Source organism: Aptenodytes patagonicus, chromosome 9 (assembly GCF_965638725.1).
Source record: "Aptenodytes patagonicus chromosome 9, bAptPat1.pri.cur, whole genome shotgun sequence".
NCBI classification, from domain to species: Eukaryota; Metazoa; Chordata; class Aves; order Sphenisciformes; family Spheniscidae; genus Aptenodytes; species Aptenodytes patagonicus.
In genome coordinates, this window is record NC_134957.1 from 19531085 (window position 1) to 19554770 (window position 23686).

Sequence of the window (23686 nt, forward strand, 5' to 3'; positions counted from 1 at the left end):
AACACTACAATGTACAAAAACATCTTCAGGGCAGAAGTGACTGACAAAGAGGATCAGATGGCATGAATGGACAACATGTCTTTTGTAGTGGCAACACTTTCTACATGGGCATTGAGGCTTAGATCTCCTGAGAAACATGAGTGCCATGCTGTAGTGATTCTCAGACACAGCAAATGCACACAGATGTACAAATTTCTCATAACAAAATATATGTCAAAGACAAAGCATTCAAATAATCAGGCAGTTTCAGTTCACTGCAGATTTTACCGAGCAAAGGACCAAAAGTCAGCTACGCTATCATCAGTACAACTCCCGCTAGGATCTGCAAAGAAGAAAGGATGCCAACACCTGAGTTCTACCATGGAACAGCCATGCTCTGTGTGTGTTCATGGTTATTGACCTTCCTGTTGATGTACACAGGGAAAAAAACTAGAAAGATTAATTGAAGCCTATTCTGAAATTTAATCCTATGCATAATCAGGTATTTACATGAAAACTATTGTAAATATCAATTGGGCTTGAGAGGAAATAGAAATGGGTAAGCTTTAGGCTCAAATTTTATAAACAGGCAAAGTAAAACTGATGTAGTACCAGTAAGAAATTTGAGACAGGTAACATAAGAACCTGAGAGTACTCTCTTACATTTAACAAGCTAAATGAATGATTTTGATGTCGCTGAAAAGGCACACATGCACACAAATTTCCAGGCAGAGTTGGGATAATGACATGGATGGGTAAGAGCCTAGGAACAGCTATAGCCAAACATCCTCTTATTCTCCTGTGTTCCTGTAGAAGGGCTGGCCATAGTCTTAATCCTCGGGCTCTGCCAGGACATAGTCACATTCAAAGGCTCTGGACAAGATATTGACTCAACCTTTGTTCTTATCAAACAATAAAGACAAATAATTGGCGATAAAACCTGCATTATGTCCAGAGTGTAAAAACAAAAACCACCTTCTCTCTAAATACATCCTACATGTGGGAAAACTGGAATCAAGTCCTACTTTCAAAAGTAAAACAGGAAAGCATAATTGTACAAATGCTTTTGCAAGGTGTTGTGAAATAAACACACATCCATATAACACCTACTTTTAGCATCTCAGGTAATTTTCCTAGTGTGGAACTCCTCAGCTCTATTTCTAATTTTAAAGAGTTCTCAAAGTTCAAGACAGCTCAGAAAAATTCTAATTTCAAAAGTAAAATGTGTCTTAAAAGCAAAAAGACCAGATGAAGCTATAATTACTGTATATGCTGACTGTAGCAGCACTGAAGTCTGCATTTTATTGCTTTGACTCTGATCAAGTGCATGCAATCAATGCGAATTATTACAAAAGAGTTAGGAGATAATTTTGAAAATATGTCAAAAATGCAAAAATTTGAAAGTTAGATGAAGTTGAGATGGCTGTATTGATTTTGAAAAGGTTTGTAAATTACACAGAAATATCACCCTCTTTCAAAGTAGATCTCAAATCTTTTTAAGCAAGCTCTAATATTATACACAGTTCCCACTGCTGCATTTCCAGCTGTGAGCAGCCTTATTCTTAACTCTTAACCTGCCTACATGATTGCTTGTTTTTGAAAGTGGGAATGAGGTCCTGTGTTACTAATGCCAGCCAACTTGCTTTATGGCCATGCTCTTTTGGAAGCCTTCTAGACCAGTTTATTAAGAAATATAAACACAGCCTCAGTAGCTAGTTATCACCCAATATTGTTATTTCATTTCTCATGCATACTGACGTTGGAAAGAGGGTATTCTCCTAAACCTAGACTATGACTACCACAGCAATAGCCACCCAGTCTGCGACCTAACCAGTGTGTTATTGTATTTTGTTTTTCAAAGGTTCATGCCGACATTTTATTTTAGTTTCTCTCTACATGAACAAATTCTCTGTCTCAGGCTCAAATCTTACGCAAATCTAATTAAAAACATCAGTTTCATTCAGGTTCATACACAACCAAGCTTTAGGAAGTCTTGCAACAGATCAAATCTACATTTTGAATTTTCAGTGAGATCCAAAGAGAACCTAATATTATGTCTAGCTTTCAAAGGAAGCACTTAATAAACTCTATGTTAAAGATGTATGATAGTCACAGGAATTTTGAATCAGTAGAGCCAGAAATAGAATAAAACAGAAAATTTCCAACTATATCCATGCATAGATGTAATCTTACCAACATCCTTGTTTCTTTTGGCTATTATTGTAAAATACGCCATGGGTATGGCGTATGGTATTGACCTAGGCTGAAGAATGTAATTTTCTGTACTCTGATGTTCCCACCCCGAGCCCTCAACCTTTCACAGGAATCAGGGAGGTTCACTTGAAAGTGCTCTAAATGTTCCAAAATTTACCTAAACAGTGAAGAACTGTAGCAAGTCAAAAGTCATAGATACATTAAACAAATAAATATACAAAAATGCAATTATCCTCACAAGAAAAATGGCAATCTAGGCTTAATTGTAAGATAAAATTTATCTGACCTTGTTCCCAATTGTCCATGCCAGATCATTCAGAAATCAGTCATACTTTGTTTTTAAATAGATTGATAATAGACAATTTTAGGAAACAATTCCTCAATCTTCTCTCAGATAACCCTATTTCAGTAGTGATAACATCAAACAGAACATTGTGACTCTAGTACATTCATATAAAAAACTGCTATTTTGCCTTGTGACTAGGTGCTAATAAAGTATCTGGGAAAACTAAAAAGGCATGCAGTAGGACAAGCAGTATGTATTTACAGATGAAATCATCAAACTTCAAACTCTCTGGGGGTAGGGCATTTTCTTTCATTTGACAATAGATATTATATATTATGGTGATCTAAACACAGTAACACATTCTAATTAACAGAGTGAAATAGGATGAATGACACTGAGGCTGATTGGTATTTGCAAGGAGTGAAGTATTTTAGTTACCATATGACTGTGGTTGGCAATTTGGATAACGCTGATCCTCCTGGCTTCTGCAAGAAAATTTTCTCAGAGCAAGAGAGTTCTAGCTTTCTTCCCCCTCATACCTTTATGTTATACTAGAAGAAGAGCAACATTGTAAAGAATCGTTGTCATTTTCCATTTCACCTTCAACAATTGTCTGTGTCTTCCAAGAATTTTCCTAACTTGTAGGAGTTACCGGCTCATCAATTTCAGCCTATTTTCAGTACCTTTAAATTGCACGACTGAGATTCAAGAATCGAGGTCCAGAAGATCAGTAGTATAATACTTAACTCTTTGATGATTACATTGGCTCAGAGAATAAATTTGATCTGTTAGAAACATTTAAAACACACTGAAGCTATATAGGTAGAATGAACATAATTTTTCAAAAAGGTAAATATATTGCTAACATATTATTTGAAATCTGAATGTTTGAATATTACATTCCTTCCTTTTTTCAGTAAACAATCAGATTAGATTTCAATTATTATTAAAGGGAATTCAATTATGATTATTAAAAAATATTACAGGTAGAAAAGACATTAAATGTAAAGATGAACTCATCTTCAAAAGAATAACATTTTTCCTATGTGTTTAAACTATGCTTTTATTTCTATTAATGAGGTGCATAATAATGACTCTGGCCATTTGAAAAGCTAAAAGTCTGTAATCGAACAATTATTAGTGTCACACTGCCTAAGGGCACTATTTGTCAAGAGATTTATATGATGGGCAATTACATCCACTCAGCCTTGAAGGATAGATAATAGTACCTTCTGATGGAAACAAATTACCCTTTATGTTCAATTTTTAAAAAAATTTTAGAAGTTTAGCTTCTCTATTTTATTATTTAGACCTTCCATACTAGAGTCATTGAGAATACCTTTTTCCCCACTATAAAGCATTATCGATTTCACTAGGGTACAGTATGGAAAAATTGCCAGTGTCAATTCATTATGTTAATTACCCCACCAAAGGAAAAAAAAATAGGCTATTCCTTTAACTCATGTCTTTGGCCTATTACGCTTTGTTTAATTTTCATAATGTATACAATTGCATACATAATCGCTATCGAAAGACAGAATAAGCTTAATGAACGCACAAAAGTTCTTCAAACCTCTGCACATATTTAATTAAACTCATTTATTCTTTATTACTGAAATGAGTCTTTAACAGAACATCATGCTAAAAAAAAAAGCAACCATCCAAGTCCTTGATCATTCTTTCCTAACTGCTTTTCAAGTCCTCAAGAAGTGTAGAGATAATCCCCACCCCCTCCTCCATATGTAGCTTTATCTCCCATAAATTTAAAAAAAAAAGGGCAAAAAAAAAAAGGCAAAAAAGAAAGAAAAAAAAAAGAAAAGAAAAGCCTTATAATTGCCTCAAATAAGAAGGACTGTGGGTGGGCTCTCACAGCATTACACATTTTGTGAGGTCCAAATCCTAAAGCAGGTTAAAAAGAGCTTTAAAAATATAAATGTAATGATTTCTAAATGCAGAGGATTTTTCTTTTGTTTTTCTGTTGATTTTTCAACTGAGACTAACTAAACTCAAGGAACCTGATTAGACTGAGCAGGCCATGATTTGAAGGAGAAACACTTAAGTAAAGGAGCTTCAAACCCTGGCAGGACACTGATCCAGGGCCTGAAGGCTACTACAAAGTAACAAAGGCATATAGGTATATTTTTTTCCCCTATCTACCTAAAGTGAAGGGTGATTAGTTCTGAAACCATTCATTAAGCCTTCACATTGTGTGTTTTAACTACTGCCTGTCCCTGGAGAGGTGAACTGCAAACTGGCAATCTTGTAATATATTTTTAGATCAGAAAGGTCCATACGTCTCCTTAAAATATTTCCAACACAGGTAATCAACTTAGAACTTACATGGAAGGCCAAAACCCACAAATACAGTCTGCCACAATGACAGCAGAGAGATCTACAGCATTACAAACATCGTGTGTTTTACTGTCAAGAAAATAAAAATCACAATGTAATCAGCCCAGCCGTCCTTTTGTGGTAGATAGGGCAGTATACTAGCAGTGCACTGGCAAGTACTAACATTGTTTATTGTAATCATGAGCTAGATATAATTAGGAAATGAAATTAATTGTTACATCAAGACTACTATGACTGTGCACATTCACAAGAAGATAGGAAAATCACTAGCCCCATATTAAGAAGCAGGACTGAAGTCCCACTTCACACATAAAAAGAAATCTTTTCCAAGAAGGATCTGGGATCTGCCTCTCATTATCTTTGGCCACCAAAAAGAATTAAGAACCAAGGCTGCAAGTTCTGGTTTTGGAAGACTTACTCCACATGCTTCACTCACACATTGCTATTATCAAAGTCTGAAATGCTCTTCACTGTTATTATTTGTGTTAAATAAAACACAGTGGTAAACACTTCATTCTTTTCACAAATTCTGTTTCTGACAGCTCAACCATTATTGTTTTCTTCTTGTCAGTTTCAGCAAATAGCCTACTAAAAAGCGATCTGCAACTTAATTAAAATACACATTATTAATGTCATGTTTATATGGAAAATCTTTGGCAAAATAAGTAGCCTCTAGCTTTTGAAGCAATCGTAATTAAGTCTGTCAATATGTACTAGTTGCTGAAATACATGAAGAAAACAAGACTAAATGAAGCAATTTGACCTGCTTCAACCACCTCCGCATAAAATGGCATTTCACAGAACATTTGATCTAGAAAACTACCCATGGATCAATTATAAGAAAGTGTCAGTTGTGCAGCATAATGTATAACTGAAGGCGCTAGATAATTTAAAGCCACTTTTCTTTAAACAAAATGGGTGAAATCCTGTCTCAGTTTGGATACATGGGAACTTTACCACTAATTTCAATAAAACCGTAATTTCTTGGTAGTACAGAAGTTATCCTGATTCAACTACAGCATAAGCAGTGGCTGCTCCAAAAGCATCTAGCCAGATGAAAGCATCCCAAATTCCAAGGCTAATCTTTTGAAAGGTCTGTTGGTGTTGCAGGTGCAACACCACCGCCACCCCTCAATTTCATGACAGCTCTCTCCAGTTTGATCAGTAGAAAGCTCAGCCTTTTTCCCTGGCTGCCAAACATCACCACAGTTCTTATATGACCTTCTGCCTCTGAATCACCCTAAGGGGCTGTGAAAACTTCTATTGGATAAATTTTCCATTTCAGTAAGTTTACATCTTCAGGAGTACTCTACATATTATACAGAACTATCTTTATCTTTTTTTGCTAAAAAGTGAATTTTCCACTTACCATTAAATCACTTTTCATTTTGGCCATGAAAAAAAAAAAATCACGTTCTTTCCTTTCAAATATTTTAAACATATAGGTTTAGAGAAACAAGTATGAAATTGCCCAAAACCCCACATTAATTTGCAACTCTTTTAACTTCCTGTAGTTACCAGTAACAAATGTGAAACTTGATTGATAATCCTTGCTTGTTGTTGTTTCCTTACCAGAACACTTGGCAGCACACTGTGCCTAACATATATTTTTACTTCCCTTCACGTGGAACAGGAACCTTGGGGAGGTGAGATGGAGCAAAGGCTCAGGAGGGTTTCTTTCGATTTGGAATTCAGAAGCTGAGAGGCTATGCCACAGCACTGGGGAAGATACAGACAAGTGTGTGTGCTCAGGCAGCTGGTGTGGAACACATTCAAGAGGCAGATTCAAGTGGTGGACTTCTAAACATGTTTGATTTAGACAGGTGTTAGAGCTCTAAAAATCAGGGATCTTTTTCTTTTAGCTCAAAAATACCTCTGAAATATTACCCAATAGGAAATTTCTCTAATATAAATGTGCATTATACACATACACACACAAATATATAAAAGCATCAGCCTATCAGTATAAACATTATCAACATGAACAGGCCAATCAGTGCCACTCTTTTGGGGACTGTGCATCTCACACCAGTTCTGCCATTTGCAAGTTTGGCTCTTTCTTCTTTCCTCTAGCAAGACTAGAAGGTTTGATTCACTCAGTGCTACAATGAATGAGGTTAGGAATGAAAAAATCCTCAGAATATACTTCCCAACCCCCTACAAAGTGGGGTCACATACGAGGGACAGGTGCACATAGGCATACGTGATGGGAAATGACGAGAGAGAGAGGAAGAGAAGAGATGAGGTGGTAGTTAATAGACTATTAAAGGTCCCAGAGGATAGCACCGCCTGTAGCAAAGATGAGGTTTACCAGCCACATCTGAAGCAGAGGTTACCGTGAAAGGGGAAGGTTGCAGAACTATCCTGTAAGCTCATGAAATGTAAGTACAATGGCAAGGTAACATGAGCACAGTCAGATGTGCAGCAGTCCTGCTGAATGCGTGTATCTGACAGGTATGAAAAAGAACAGTTTTTCTTCATCCTCCGTCTTTGTGAGTGCCAACATCTAGCTTTATGTTTCTGAACTTCATAAAATAGTAACTGTTATGAAAAGTGTAATTATTATGCATTTTAGACTGAATAAAGTGTTAAACTACTGGCAGAAAGGCATTTAAATAGAACATTTTAGAAGCAGATCCAGTGTTTCAATTTTTTATAAAAGGTGTTTGAAACCTGGCATTTACTATTAAGCTTTTGTTATTTTGAATTCCCAGGCCGATCTGGGAGAAAACAAACACCAAAGCATCCGCTATTCTCTGGGATGGAAATCCCAACAGTTAATTGGCTCCTTTGTTAATACATATATATCATAATAACTGTACTGGGAAGAAATCTAGATTGCCTACTAAAATTTTACATTATTTAATATTTGTATCTCACTGTTACTCCACATATCTACCAATACAGGATGGAGAAGAGACCTATCACTCATAGTGACCAATTACACCATTACTCACTTACTTTTAATCCCTTTATTAAGAGATTAAAAAAAACCCATTTCTATTTAAGGCAATTCTCAATTCTTGAATAAAATAATAATTGTAGAAAATTTTTGTACCCTCAAATAAAAAACTTATTGCTATACAACATGTTTGAAGTTAATGCAAGATCAGAAGCAGACAACTGCATCCAACCTCACTGAATAGCCACATTAGCAGGATGTTTCCAATAATGATAATCAAAACTGCGAGCATTGAAACAGTGTTAAAAATAAGATGCAGAATTTTATATCCAGTGAATTGACTTGTGATTCCATTAGCACTCTTGTTGTAAATATTTTCAGACTCAAGCCCTGCCTACACTATAATTGCCATCAATGCTATCTGTGATGCACACCTGTGGCAATGTCAGGTCCCAGTTTTCCTGATATAGATATAGCCAGATGCAAAATGGTAATGACACTCCAGGTGTCTTCTATAACAACAGACATGCAGAAGTTTTGAGAAACTGTGAATGCAATGAAATGTGAGAAAACTTAGGAAAGTCATAATCTCTTCACGGTAACAACACGAGTTTGGATTTCCTTTTATGAATGCTCAGGAATGAGCAAAACATCCACAAAACCCTGCCTCATGAAACAAACCCAAAGAAGCTCAAAATATATGTTTTGACTCAATGTTTTCTTCAAGAACAAACTCTTGCAGCACATTAGATGAAATTCTAGACCCAGTGAATACGACATAACTTCTACTGATTTCAAGAGAGCCACAATTTCATCTCAGGGCCGCTCCCCTCACCATGGTCCCTGTCATGCGTTACATGAGCTACTAATAGTGCATATGACTGTTCAGAGGCATGAGGGATGTAAGATGAACCTTCAGAGAGCAAAAATGTGGAATAAGGCATTATTTACATCACAAAATGTAATTCAATTATGTTTTAAATACACTAATTTAATAAATGTTCAAGCACCATTTGATGATATGATACAATGCCCTATACTTGCAAATATGGATAGGATTCTGGGATTAGAAAAAGTAAATACCCCAGATGACTCTAAAATGGTAGAATTAGTGCTATATTAGTTCACAGTTATAATACTGTTCAATGCTCTTTGATAATATGAACACGACAGCAGGTGATTTTATAATGAAAAATGAGGTGATCCCTGCGAAAGAAGGGATGATTACAAAAAACAATTCTAAAATTTGCTGGTTGATATCCTTTACTTATGCTTTGTCTTTATACTCAGACATGGGAATAAGAATCACTTGGTAATGTGGAAATAAATGTATTTGCAAGGTGAGGGGGGACAAAACCCTCATGAATGTGGATAATACAAAAAATAAAGAGAGATTAAGGTAAATAAGAACAGAAAATTAATCCTATATTAACTGCAGATGATTAAGCTTAACAATGTAAGTCCTAAGATGTTACCAGAGAACAATCTCAAGCAGAAAGTAGACAAAGAACTAATGTCACGTTTTCCAACTTCTACTGGTTGAGCATAGGCCAATACTACTAAAATAACAGTAAATTAATTATGACAATTTCTCTAAATTTGAGCACTGTAAAATGTAAGACTTCAATCCACAAAATACATCTTGCTAGAGCCTATTTTTCACTAACAAAATGTTGGATCAACATTTCATTGCAAATAACTAAATGGCTATTTATATATGACAAAGCACAAAGAAAGGTTTCCCTCTCTATCCTCTGTTAGGAATTCCATTTAACTATGAGAGTCATTAAAAACACACCCCCAAATTATTGAAATTGCCTAGGTAAATAAAGTCATCGTAAATCAGAACAAAATGAAATATTCAAGCACACACTAAAATTATTATACAAGACCAATTCCAGCAAGCTGCCTCTGATTACTGTAGTATCCACTTAGGAAAAGTCTAGGTAAAATCAGAACTGCTGAGAATGAAAAGCTCCTTTGCCTGCAAAAGCTGGTATCGACCAAAGTGCTGCATTCCCCAAACACAAGTTCACTAGGAACTTGGAAAGAATCCTTAAAAACTGACTTCAGATCTCTCTCTCTCTTTTTTTTTTTTTTTTGTCAGATCGCCTGGTTACAGATTCCAATAGTAAAATACAAGTTACAACTTTAAAGTTCCATTTTCACTGGTAAGAAAAAGTAGAAAAGTTTCAGGAGAAATCAAGTATTTCACTGTTTTATTAAATGCTCTCTTCAAAGACACTTTCACAGGAAAGCAAATTCCAAACTGTTTTCATGCCTTGAAAAACCTGTATTAAACATTTTTCACTCTGCCAGAGGAGCAATGCAGATAATATATATCTTAAAGAATACCTGAATGGCCAGACATTCACATTTGCTGAAGTATGTACTATTGTCTATGGGAGCAAAATATACCTTTTTTCACATTCTGAAAATGTTTACATCGCCTCTCAATAATGAATTAGTGCAACAAATGCTTCTTACAGAATAAAATCTTAACATTTCCTAGAAGGAATACAGGAAAATGGTAGGCATACAATATTTCAGACCAAGGAATAATTTGACCAAAGTGATATTTGAGATGCGAAGACTGCCTCATGTCTCTGAGCTATGGGTCTACTTCTATTTTTGTGCTAAAGTTCTAAGCTATCAACAGTCATAAAGCCCATCTTAACACAAAGCTATGAAATTACACTGAGAAACTTTTCAGAAGTGCTAGTCTCACAATCCAATGAAAAAATGAACTAGAAACATTTTATAATGCTAAGTATGTAGAGCCCAAATGTAGGCAGATAAATTAGCCTATTCACATACACGCATACATAAAGTAGTATCTACCTCAGTGTCACTGTAACAATGAAAGCAAGAAGCGTCAAGTATAAAAAAAACCTCATTGCAGTAATAAGCATGCTGAAAAGAAAGGAAAAGCAGGGCTAAAACTGTAAAAAAAGCATTAAAAAAACCAAAAAAACCCACAAAACAAAAACCCCCGAACAAAAAAATACCCCCAGACCTCCCCACACACCCAGAAAACAGTCAGGCTTAATATGCCTGTATGATTTCTCAGGGTAGCTCAGTGTGCCAGGTGCTGTACAAAGCCCAACGAGACAATATCCCTGTTCGCCGAATTATCCTCACCACTCAGGAGGTAGAAGCTGCATTTTATTTGGTATGACAATGTTTCTCAAGTGAGAAGCCATAGAATGGCTGGTAAGCAGTTTCAGTGGGAATTGCAGCAAGTCTTTTGAATTAATATTTGGATTATGCTTCAACCTAAATCCACCAGTAATTTTTTACACCTTAAGATTCAAAAAGAAGTCAATGATAAGCTTTCAAGTATCCTTGAATAAACTCAATTTCTTCTTCATCTCAAATTTATCAGTCTGTTTTGGGTTCTTCACAAGATACTTTGTATCTTGTGTGATAATTTTATCTGGCCTATGCAAATTTAATGTATTCTCATGCTTCTGGAAGCATTTCACATCTCTTTTGCCCAATAAACAACTCAACAGGGCTAGGGCAGAATGGGGTCAAACATGTTGTGTGCTGACAGGCACGTAATTGTAATCTCTTGAAAAATTTGGTATTTATTGAATAAAGAACCTGAATTGTAACCCTTCCTTACAAGTGGAAAAGATTGAGCAAGGTTTGTTCTGCATTATCTGAGATGTATTTATAAGCCTCCAAGAGCATCTAAAATAGGGACAACCTGAAAACCTCGAGGCTCAAGAAAGGATACTCACATTATGGTGACTGACAAGAGAAACTGGGGCTATGAAGGGAGGCTTCAGGCTAGAGGAGACAAGCTGCAAGAGAAGAAAACTAAACTCAGATTAAGTTGATACACTGGACATCATTAACTAGTGAGATATTTTTCAAACTTCTTCATAAATAGGTGGTTATTCAAAAAAGGACAGAGCCGTCAGTGGAATTCCAAACATTCTAGATCATGCACTATATAAATGACACCTTTTATAATTCAGGATAGGCAGGGCTAAATCTGGATTGTTTTTCTATTTAACTCTCTGATGTGACTGACCTTTAGATTAAATCTGCTGGAATAGATTTCCCATTAATATTAAATGACACAAAAAAATTTACCTCTGAACTCCAGACTTAGATTTCCTTGGGCTCTTGGTTATTTCTGTGCTCCAATTATTTGCTTAGCCTACTATTATCAAGATACTCAAACCAATATCATGACCAGCCTACCAATTTCAAAACTGACTGAATTTGAATTACTTTAAACGTAACAGTACTCTGATACAGAGACAAAACACCTCATTCATTTCTCATCATTAGTTCAAATAATTTCCTGCCTGTTTTATCTGCAAATTATGGAGTGTGTTTTCTAATCCTGAAGAAGGTTCCTTTCCCTGTTACCAGAGGTAAACAAGTAGATATGTGAGCAGCAGAACTAATGAAGCCTGGTTTCCAAATCTCCATGTGAACTTTCTGATGTTTAATAAAAGGCAAACTAATTAGCTTTGGGGTTAATAAGTTAGGATATTAATGGGGTCTTTCTCCTCCACCCAGAAACCTGTACTCAGAACTTAACACTTTGATACTTCCAAGCCTCTGTCATATATAAAAAATTGGCCAACCAAAGAACCAAATACATACAGCGTGATTGAAAAGCCCTATTTTTTGGGAAGCAGTGATAAAAATAAAAAAATCTTATTTTCTTTCATAGCAGGAAAGAAAAAAGTATCTCATCAACTGCATAAATAATATTGAAGACAAAACACGGTATTGAATGTTCTCCAGTAAAACATTCACAGCCCTTGTCACATATTTCCTCTTAACAAATAAATATACATGACCAGTGTGATGGAGGACAGCACGATACTGCTTCAGAAGGAAGTCCTAACAGTGCAACCAGTTTTCGCTTAGACCTTTCATCCCACAGAAAGCAGCAGAGTGAGTGTACGGAAAGGAAGGATGCCAACAAAATGCTCATGAGTACATGTAGAGAAATCACTACAGCTGAAATAACTGCTTACAGGCATGCTGGGGAAGCATTCACATGGCCTGTCATTAACAGGAGGACAATGCTGGTGGAAGGACCAGCAGTGTATATTTGAAAGCTCTATTACTGGCCCAATCTGAGCACCCTGCCAGTAATGCTTGTATGCCAGTCTCTCTAGTACCCGAGAAACTTCCAGCCTCTGTGGCATTTTAACACGTATTTAGATGATACCCGCAGATTGAAATCCAGAACTTTACAGAAGTCAGGAGTCTGAATTTCGCAAATATGACATACAAAGCATATGCAAAAATGCACGCAAATAAAAGATTTTATACTGAATTTCCCAAAGAACATGCATTGGTTCGTTCTGATCTATAGAAATTAAAAGTTAAGCCTCCCAAACCTATGAGATATTTATCCTGGTCATTTTATTGAAAAGAAACATGAATTAAAGAACAGCTCAGCTCAGTTGCTCATCTTGACGGAAACTTTGGGTCAGGAAAAACTCTGGGTAGGGAAAAAAAGAATATAGCTCATCCACCATCTAATCAGTAGCCCCAAACTGACAGCCTAATTCCTTAAAAAAAATACAAGTACAGAATGCTGCATACTTATTTCAACAATACCTTTGTCTCAGTACTGATATATTAGCTTTAAAGTGGTATTTTAGAAATTATTTATACTGTCTTTTAAAAGAATAGGCTACACCTTATTACTTGCATACAGAAAGTGCTCTGCTTTGTATTTTCTGTACCTGGCAATAATCCTAGGACACAGAATTGTTCAAAAAATCCCTGGAAGCTAAATAGCTATGTTTGAATTATCATTGTGTTTAGGTTTCGGTTAAGCAAATGAATTTCATAAAAAATTTTAAACCAATTGATTTCCCCCCCTTAGAAATTGGTCAAAGAATGCATTTTTATGGTGGACCTTAGGCACTGAATCATGATTAGAGAATCAAGCAAGCATCAAAACGTTCATAGCACCACAAGCTATTTTCTTCTCTGCTTCTGATTCCTAGACAACTATTGTTTTTGACAAAGAATTACAGAGAAATATTCCTCTAGGTTTTTGAAAGGAAGGAGACATTCATTATTAATAGAACTTTTTACCTTGGTAAGAATGTTGTGTCAGAAAGTACCATTTGGGGAGCTTGGGAGGAGATGAGAGACAGGCGGACTGCTGGACTTCATGTATGTTGTATCAGAGGTTTTAAAGATCAGCCAGTTTTATTTTTTATAATTCATTATTTATTTCAACTTTTTTAAATTTTGTAGTGACTGCTGATGAACTTTACATATTTTCATTGCACAAATAATCTACAGAAATTGTTGGCTGAAAAACTTGCTCTGTCGTAGGCCCGTAAGCTTGTACCTTCACAGTGGAATACATATGTGCATAGACACTATTATACTTTTTTCTGTTTTGTAGCATGCTGCAGATAAAAAATAATTAAATTGAAATTTTGTAGATTATGTGCCAAATTATTTAATTATTTTTTGTCTTATTTTAATTTCTAATCTGTCTGAAAACTATAAGAGCTTAAGTATACAAATATATGTTTCAAGTATTTGGTAATATACTTTTTTTCCCTTACTATTCTTACCAAAGGTTAGTGGTAAAAAAAAAAAACAACCCACAACAAAGAATGAGAGACTTATCACTTCTACTGACTGCTATATGGACTAGTCCAAACACCTATTTCCCAAATGGCATTAAATTTAGTTGGTTCACTTAGATTATGCAACAATGGTTTTGATAGACGGGGCATGAGCCAGAACTAAGTAATCTGAGAAAACATCAGGTTCTTTTACAAGAATAAATTGTAGCCTGATACATAATACCTCAAGATTTGATGGTAAATTTTATTCACAATAAGTGTAGCTATTGGATCATTCACGTGACCGACACTGAAAAATGGAACCAACTGCACTTGTGATGAATGTATGAGAGTCTCATTCTAAATAGGCTAATGGACCTGTTCTTTGAAAGTTAGTTAATAACACTGTTGAAAAATCACACTCTAAATTCACAGTATTGTTTTCCAGCTGTTGCTGGTAAACAGTTTAGGAAAACTGTTTTACTTTATTTAAGTAGGTGTTTTCAGGTATAAAAAGAAAACATTAAAATAAAATGCCTTACATTTCTTACAGCCCTTACAAGGGCTTGGCTTCTTGTTTTTTTAATCTGGAGAAATTTCATGTTCATAACATAACAGGCACCTTCACATCACATTCTTGTTAGAAATAAGACTTTTATTTGATTCATGTGATTTCAAATCAGTGTACTCTTCCATGTAAGACAATGTTGGGATGGGTTTTCCTCTGCTAAATCCATTTCTGCGGTATGGGCTTTTACTATGCTCAGTTACACAAATCAGGAGCTTTGTACCACATATCAAAACAGTTTATGCAAAGAAATGAGAAATAATTTCTCAGGATTTTGAAAGCTACTTGTGGATGCACAAGGCTGTCAGATATCTCATCATAATGAATATGATTATGATTCTGCCTCTCTTTTTCCATCACTTCATGACAGAAAGAAACCGAATATCACAAATAAGGAGATGGCCTCAATATATTGAGTCTGTCATTTACAGGTATACAGATTTATGCAGTGATACCATAAAACTGAAACCCTTATTTTACCCTTGAAGTGTGCTTTGATTCATCATACTACATTTCAGAAAACAGTGAAACAACTGTTTAATCCAGTAGTTGTTCATATTACACTAAAGTGCAGGAACATTTAATGTGTACAGTAATGCTTATGATTGAGCACCACTTTACTAAATAAAGACAGAAGGAGCACAAAATAATGTAAAGAATACTAAACAAAAAAATAACCTTATATTTCCTTAGTCTGTTTTTGCGGGGGGGGGGAGTAAGGGTGGAAGGTCATTATAGATACATGGTCCAAAAATACAGTCAAAGCTTGATTTTTAGATTGACGTGATACTTTTTTATTAGACCAGCAGGTTGGGAAAAAGTAGACGAAATTTCTGGCGCACAAGTCCTTTTTCAGATATGAAACAAAAGGAGAAAATTGTAAAGCGAACTGTATTTAAGACATTAAGAACAATTGCTTGGGATTTCATTAGATATGTATTAGACCATCCAGGAGAAGAGGAAGGTGTACCTGGGGAGTCAAAGAGACTCAGTAAGGAGGAGAGGTGAGAGGTGGTTGCCTTCCAGGGGAAAGAGCTACATGTAATTTATAACTTGTGGAACACTGTGACATTAACGGGGGGCTGGGGGTGGAACAGGGCTTGCAGGTTATAATGGACCAGAAAAACAGACAACATAGTTTCTGGTATTTACTAAGTTATGAATGTGAGTTTCCAGACTCATCTTTCAAAAGTATTTTGTAGGTCATTCTTTAATTAAATCGGAGCAGTTGCTTCCAACTTGAATTTTGCTTTGAAGTTTCCTGCTTCTGTTTCAGACCTAAAGAACTGCTTATGTGCCCGAGAGCTTATCTGTTTTTTTCCAACTACACTTAGTCTAATTAAAGATGTTACCCCTACCTGTAAATCTTCCCTTAATTAGCAACTTCAGGGATTTGCTGATGGCAAGTGCAAGAGTGGATCACTCCTCTGCTATCAAACCGACAGGGAATTGAACTAAGCATGCTGAAATGTCATTTCCTCATTAAAAAAATGCAGTAACACCTTTTTCTCTCTAACAAAACTATGGCTGCAAAACACAGCCCTCCATGAACGGAAAGTTCCAGCTATCTCATGCTGTAGTGGTTGCTGAACAACAAAGTTGTGGTTAAAAAATCTCTTTTTAAGTTTCTCTGGTATGCAGATGTCACAAAGAAAAAGATGAGATAGAAGAACTGACACCTGAAACAGTTAAATCAAAGCTCAACTAATTGAAGAACAATACATTGTTAGTGAAATGGAATACGACATGAAATAGTAATGTTGTTGGAAGAGACAGAGGGAGAGTAAACGTTGAGTTGATTGGCATACTGTTGGAGAGGGTAGGTCTCCATGGTCAGTGCATATTCACTACAGAAGTTATATAGGAATGCCAATCAAAGAAAACATTTTCAGTCTCTGGGGATTTAAAAATTTCCATTGAAGTGTCTATCTGCTCTCCCTTTTAAAGTCAAAGCCAGAAGACTCAAAGGGCAAACTAAGCAGATGGGACATTGTGAGTGATGCAAGAAATAACTGAATTGTTTGTTGAATTATTGTACATACAATGATGTTTAAAAATTTATGCAGAATGTAAAGTGATGGAGAGACCATCGAGCTCACTTGAGAAATTCTGCCATGAAAGAGAACCTTCTCCACCTACCTCCCAAGGGAAAAGGGAGAGCGAATAAATCTATTTATTTCCTACAGACTCTCTCAAACTTTCAGTGCTAACATACCACTCTTGTTTTTACTACAAAGCAGGGGGAGAAACACACAGATGCCCTAAATCAGTTATGAAATTGCAAAATAACAGTGATATGAAACTTCATTAATATTTTGAAGCAGCACAATGTATCAAGGTTTTAGCTACTAGTTTTTGTGGGGGAAAAGAAAAACTGTTAAACAGTCAAACAATAAAAAGATAAATAAGCATATGTTCAAGGGCACAGAGTGCAGTCAGGCAGATAAAACACACTAAACTAAAACCCTTCTGCAAAATGAGCAAAATCGGTTTACACAAAGAAAGACATTACAGAGAAGACCAATAAAGCAGCTCACATTTCAGTGAAGACTGTCTCTTACAGTGTGGTCTATTAAATCCATCTGAATCCTTGCACACAGACCTCTTTCTCCCTGTTTCTAGAGCATGACTGCCATATACTCTGGAGTTCAACAAGTCAAGTATTCATTGCAGCAATCTGGAAAAGTTATTACAAACCCAATCTCAGGAGTCATGGGCTCTGAGGACTTACAAAAAACAGCCAATGTCCCTTTTTGGCACGGTGAGGAACAGCTTCCCTTGGCCACAGAGAGTGTGCTGTAGGATGGCTTCTGAACTCATCTATCACTATTGCTTCCTCTCCTTCTACCCAATATGCTGGTTTTTTATTTATCTAAAACATGATGATTAGACAGTCTGCGCACTAGTTCTTCATATTTTCAGATATTTTTAATCTCTTGCTGCCATATTTTATGGATCTAATCTTAAGCAACATTGCCCTTGCTGCCATTTCTTCTGCTAGTCTTTCTTCAATGAAGCTTTTAAAAAACGCTTCATTAACATGCAATTTGTGTATTATAGGGTCCACAAGAGCTCATTCCCAAACAAAAACTCTGGATCCCAATATGTTATAATTTCTCTAACATTCAGATTCAGACAGTACAGTCTGGATACAAACTTTCTTTCAATATTTATGGGGGTTCTGTAGGTTAATTTTCACTTAACAATAAACACATCGTAGTAAGCTTCTGAAATGGTTGAAGAGAATAGTGTGGCCAGCAGGAGTAGGGAAGTGATCGTGTCCCTGTACTCGGCACTGGTGAGGCCGCACCTCGAATACCGTGTTCAGTTTTGGGCCCCTCACTACAAGAAGGATGTTGAGGTGCTGGAGCGTGTCCAGAGAAGGGCAACGAGGTTGGTGAGGGGTCTGGAGAACAAGTCTTCTGAGGAGCGGCTGAGGGAACTGGGGTTGTTTAGCCTGGAGAAAAGGAGGCTGAGGGGAGACCTCATCGCTCTCTACAACTACCTGAAAGGAGGTTGTAGCGAGGTGGGGGTCGGTCTCTTCTCCCAAGTAACTAGTGATAGGATGAGAGGAAATGGCCTCAAGTTGCGCCAGGGGAGGTTTAGATTGGATATTAGGAAAAATTCCTTTACTGAAAGAGTGGTTAAACATTGGACCAGGCTGCCCAGGGAAGTGGTTGAGTCCCCATCCCTGGAGGTATTTAAAAGACGTGTAGATGAGGCACTTAGGGACATGGTTTAGTGGGCATGGTGGTGTTGGGTCGACGGTTGGACTCGATGATCTTAGAGGTCTTTTCCAACCTCAATGATTCTATGATTCTAAGAGATTTGTGTTGTAGACACCAGTGATTCCAGAATAAGAGCTGACAGTGTTGACCTAGAATAGTGTATGACAGTATCCTGTAAAAAGAGCAGGAAAAATAATATAGTATGATTGTAGTTCTTACTTGTCATATATTTATCATATAAAACAAATTAAACATCTTTGCCAGGTTAAACAAACAAACAAAAAGTATAACTACCTTCTCCACTCTGGCTTTCTATTAAAAATAACAACAAAACAAAAATCATGAAACTAAATACACAAGATATAAAATACTAAGAAGGTGATTGGATGAAGGCAGTGCAAATGATAAAAATGTGACTTATTAGCCTAATAAATTTAGTCTAATCTCTGGAGCTTCTCTGCCATTTTTCTTTCCTCCTTTGAGAATAATTGTTTAATATTTTATATTACAGGTCAAGTACAGTTTCAAAAGGAGGCAAATACAATTCAGCAAAAGGCTTCCTTAGATGAAATTCCCAAAACTGAAGTATAAATACAGTGTTATGGAAACCACCTTAAGATGGTACGCAGTAGAAACTTGATTTCCCAGTCTGTTTGCTGCAGATGCTGACAGGAGCAAGAAAAAGGATTCTGACTCTTATCTATGGATGAGCACTGACAAAAACATGGGATAAGTTCCAGCTGCTGCTTGGCCACACACTGAGATAAGAGCAGCCAGATGCAAAGTTCCCAACCTGCGTACACTAAAAGAAGCCAAAGCCAGATTAGCTAGTGATCTGTGCCCTTCTGAAGAAGGAGCTGGAGGCCAGCTGGGCCTACTAAAGACTTAAGAATAGGCAAGTGGATCCCACCCTCTGTTTTCTTTGTACAGTGACTCATGTCCTTTATATCTGGTACCAATACTCATTTGTGGTCTCTCTCCCTCCCCATGGTCCAGATTTGAAATGATTTTCCCACCTTTCTTGCTTGCATACCCACATTTCAACAAGCCACTTTGATCCGACCTGCATCTTAGACAACTTTATCCTAGTCTGCATGTCAATTATTTCTTTCTGGAGGAATCAGAGTCAATCTCAAGCTGCCTATGAAGTGACGTTTCTTGCCTGTTTTACACAGTTAATTTACCAGAATTTCTAGAACATATCAAATAAGAATTGACAGATAAAAAAATAATTTCTCACAGGGTTCTCTCAGGCACATCTGTCCTGCTATTTATTTTAGTCAGTGTTGCTCCTTACCTTCCTAGCGTAAAAAACTTCTGTTCCTTGCTCACAAGGGTCTCTGGTGCATGCTTTTAACAGATGTCTTCCCATAATTGTCATCTTCACGAAGCCCCAGCGAGAGGATAATCATCCCCACAGCTCTCAGTTTGCTCTAAGCATCTTCCCTTACTTAAAATTTCTTCTCTTCACAAAAATCAAACCCTTTCTAACAACAGAGCCCTTCTGTCAAGCACGTTCTCCTGATTTCAAATTTCATTCCTCTAATGAGTTCATAAATACATTAGCCAATATTTCTTTTGAAAAGACCAGTGTCTTTGATCCACACCTCTCTACTACAAGGCCCTTTTACTAACAATTGAAAAAGGCTAGTGACAAAAAAAAAGAGGAAAGAAGAAAAAAGCCATAGCCTCCAGTACAAGAGATGTTGTAATCTCTGGATGTTAGTTTATTGATCCCAGGATTACAATCCAAAGACCAAAATTATATCCTCCTGGGTTATATCCCTGGGGTGAGACATGGGAAACCCTGTATGCTGAGAACAGAGTATCCTTGAGCCACACTAAGGCACATGTGCTCACCCATCTCCAGAACTTAGGCTTCTATCTAGAGACTGCAAGAAATCATAGTGATGGCACTTTTTCTATCATAGCCTAATAACCGGAGTATTCACAAAAGAAGTTAGAGACCTTAGTTCAAATCCTTCCTAATAGCCCAAGGGGATTCAAATCCTTATCTCTTACCTTCCCAAGAATGTCATAACCATTAGACGGTGAGATTTTCTGGGGCTGCAGGTAACCACACACTGTTTACTTACAACTCCTATTAAGGTAATAACACTGAATCCAAAGGAATACCAGACTCAGTGCCAAAAGAGAACAAACAGATAGACTCCCCCCAGGACTAGGTAGGAAGAGGCCATCCCATGTTGTGGTCCCTCCTCTTCTAATTCATTGATCTACAACGCATTAAGAGTCCTGGGAACAAGAACTGGATCAGACTCCATCATGTGTTTCTCCCAGATGACAGGATGTCCCCAAAGGGATTCAAAGACTAAATTGCTCAGAATGGGTCTGGTGTGGGTGCATGCACAACACAACAACCTCAGGAGCTTCCAGGCCAAATCAAAAGTGCCTAGTAAATTTAGGCAATACACTGTGCATTGGGCATAGCTGAATGTGGACCGTTAAACTGCCATGTTGAATGCAAGTGCTGAGTCCGTCTTCATGTATAGACTGAACTTTCTACTTCAACGTTTCCACTGCTTCCTATTTCCAAGCTATTTCTCAAGCATCAGGTCCTAATTATGCTCTTCTCTCTCCATGTGCCCAAGCTGTGTGACTGGTTACCTCTGGAGAATTAGTTTAGACAGACACACTCTACCACTAGTTGCCTCTTTTCTTTTCATTATCTCACCATGAAAGAGAATTCATTTTGCTGATGGTCTTTGCCAAGTGTTTACCCATCTGATCATTGCCCTGAAACCACCTGAAAAAATTCATACATGGAAAGGTATGAATCAAGGTCAGGTTGGACAGGGCTCTGAGCAACCTGATCTAGTTGAAGATGTCCCTGCTCATTGCAGGGGTGTTGGACCTTTAAAGGTCCCTTCCAACCCAAACTATTCTGTGATTCTATGAAAGATCTTCAAGGAGCAGGAAACTGTTGAAGCATTCTATCTTTTTTTTATCATGAGTGATGTAAACACTTAAGCACATCTTTCCCATTCTCTTTATTTTCCAATATAAATGGCAGAGATGCTCACTTTCACAACTAGCCCAAGGTATGAGCTGTGCTTGACTAATGACACTGAAGCTAAACAACAACATTCAGGAAAAAACAACATATAGTACATTAGCATACCTACATGCTTATGTTTTAATTTCATGGAGTTTTAGTGATGTGTGTTTCTCACAGAAGATTCACTACGTAAAATTCAAGGTGTCTGGAAACAGTTTAAACATGCACACGCATACACAGAGTATGAAATCACTGAGGACTCTGCACAACAGAGGTAGCTTGCATTAATTCAGCCTGCAAAGATATGCTTACAGAGCTATAAAATAAAAGCAGCCCCACTAAAGCCGGCTGGAAAACCCACAAATGCATTTAATCACATATTTAGGTGTTTACTAGATTGGGGACTACTTCCCTATTGGAAATTAAAATGACCCCAGTGTGAAGACTGGTATTAAGTCAACTTCAATATAATAAATACATACAACATTTTGGATTATTAATCCTTACAGTAGTAAAGAAAATAGCATAAGATGTGATGTTGTACAAGACAGTAGAATACATCCAGTCACTTACATTATTGGAAAGAAGTTTCAGAAATATCCAGGCTAATCTTTTTGTATGTAAGGTCACGTACAGTGAAAAGAGGAAAGCAGCACATGCATTTAACTGTTGGCTGATACCTTAAACCAGCATAGAACTTCAAACAGGCCTTAGCCAATTACTAACATCAGCTTTATCACCTTAATAAATGACATGACACATTAAGTATCAACGCTTCCTTCAAGCTGGACACTTCAAAGAAAGTCATTACCTTCTTACTGCTCTTACCAAATACAGAGTCTATTTAATATTACATCATTGTCTCATCCAGATTTCTTACAGATGTGCAACCATCAGAAAATCCACAAAGGGACTAATTGCCTAGATTCTGGCCTAAATTCTCATCCCTTGGATTAATTCCTTTAGACCGCAAAGATAGATTATTATGAATATAATTTCTATAAATCTGTGGTAGTACATGTGGGGGGGGAGCTTAGCATAAAAACATGTCTGCAAACTTGCTTTTATTATTTCTCCTGCTAAAATATACATCAGTATTGCCAAATTTACAGACACTAGGACTAAATACTTCAAGTGACTTAGGAGTGCAAGTCTAATCAGCAAAGGTGACATTTATACTTGGGAAATGAGCCTTATTTAAAGTTAAGGGATTTAGAAGACTAAATCCATTTTGAAAACAAGACTTTGACTGCATCGACATGAATAGATAAACATAGAGCTGAGTGAGCCCTGCTTCTGTTTGGGCTGTGGAAGTGATGAATGTCAAAAAAGCGCCTTTTTTCTAGTCAGGCTCTAGCTGGGCCAGCCCACCATCTGGGTGCTGCAGTAGTGCAGGAAACCAGGTGAAGGGCCAGGAAGGACCTTTATATTGCTTTGTGACAAATACTACTCAAAAGACTGATCTGTGTACAGTACAAAAAATTAATCCCTACTATTTTTGTTGCTCTTTTCTTTGGGTTTATTCATCTCTTTGAGAATGGTCACAAAAAAGATTTCAAAGAATCTGATGTTCTCATGTGTCTTTCTTCATCATGGGAATGACCAATATAATATTTTAGTGCCTTTAACCCCTGTATTACCAGTCTTAATAATAACCAGGGATAAACCCTGTCTTTTTTACTAGTCCTGCCTGACAGTCTCTCCCTCTAAACAGAGCGCACTGTAGCCACCTTTATCGAGAAGGAAGCGAAGAGCCTCCATATCTGAAAAGAAGTGCAATGCCTACAGCTGAAGAATCAAGACTCAGTTATTAGGGATTACCCCTCCTTCACCGACAGATGATTGCCACACACTGCCATTAATGGGTTAAATTAGCAAACATACTGTGTAATGTATACCTATCTTTAATTGGGTTAGCTCTTTACTTCTTAGAGGGCAAACCACTGGCGATGGAGAGCTTTCTTTTACTTATCCTGTAGGGACTATTTTATTTTTAAAAGTGATGAAGTGTTCAGGATGCTATTTCAGACAAGCTGACATTTGGAGATTTCACTCTTAAGCTTCCC

General features: G+C 36.9%; 1 protein-coding gene across 7 annotated transcripts in view; it reads right to left on the reverse strand.

Annotated features, from left to right (window-relative positions):
• TENM1 (teneurin transmembrane protein 1) overlaps nucleotides 1–23686 on the reverse strand; it is a 940180-nt gene that overhangs the window by 854642 nt on the left and 61852 nt on the right. For all 7 annotated transcript variants that reach the window (XM_076347340.1, XM_076347348.1, XM_076347344.1 and 4 more), the window contains exon 2: nucleotides 11480–11542. The gene's annotated coding sequence lies outside the window, so the exon portion shown is untranslated. The remainder of the gene's footprint in view (nucleotides 1–11479; nucleotides 11543–23686) is intronic.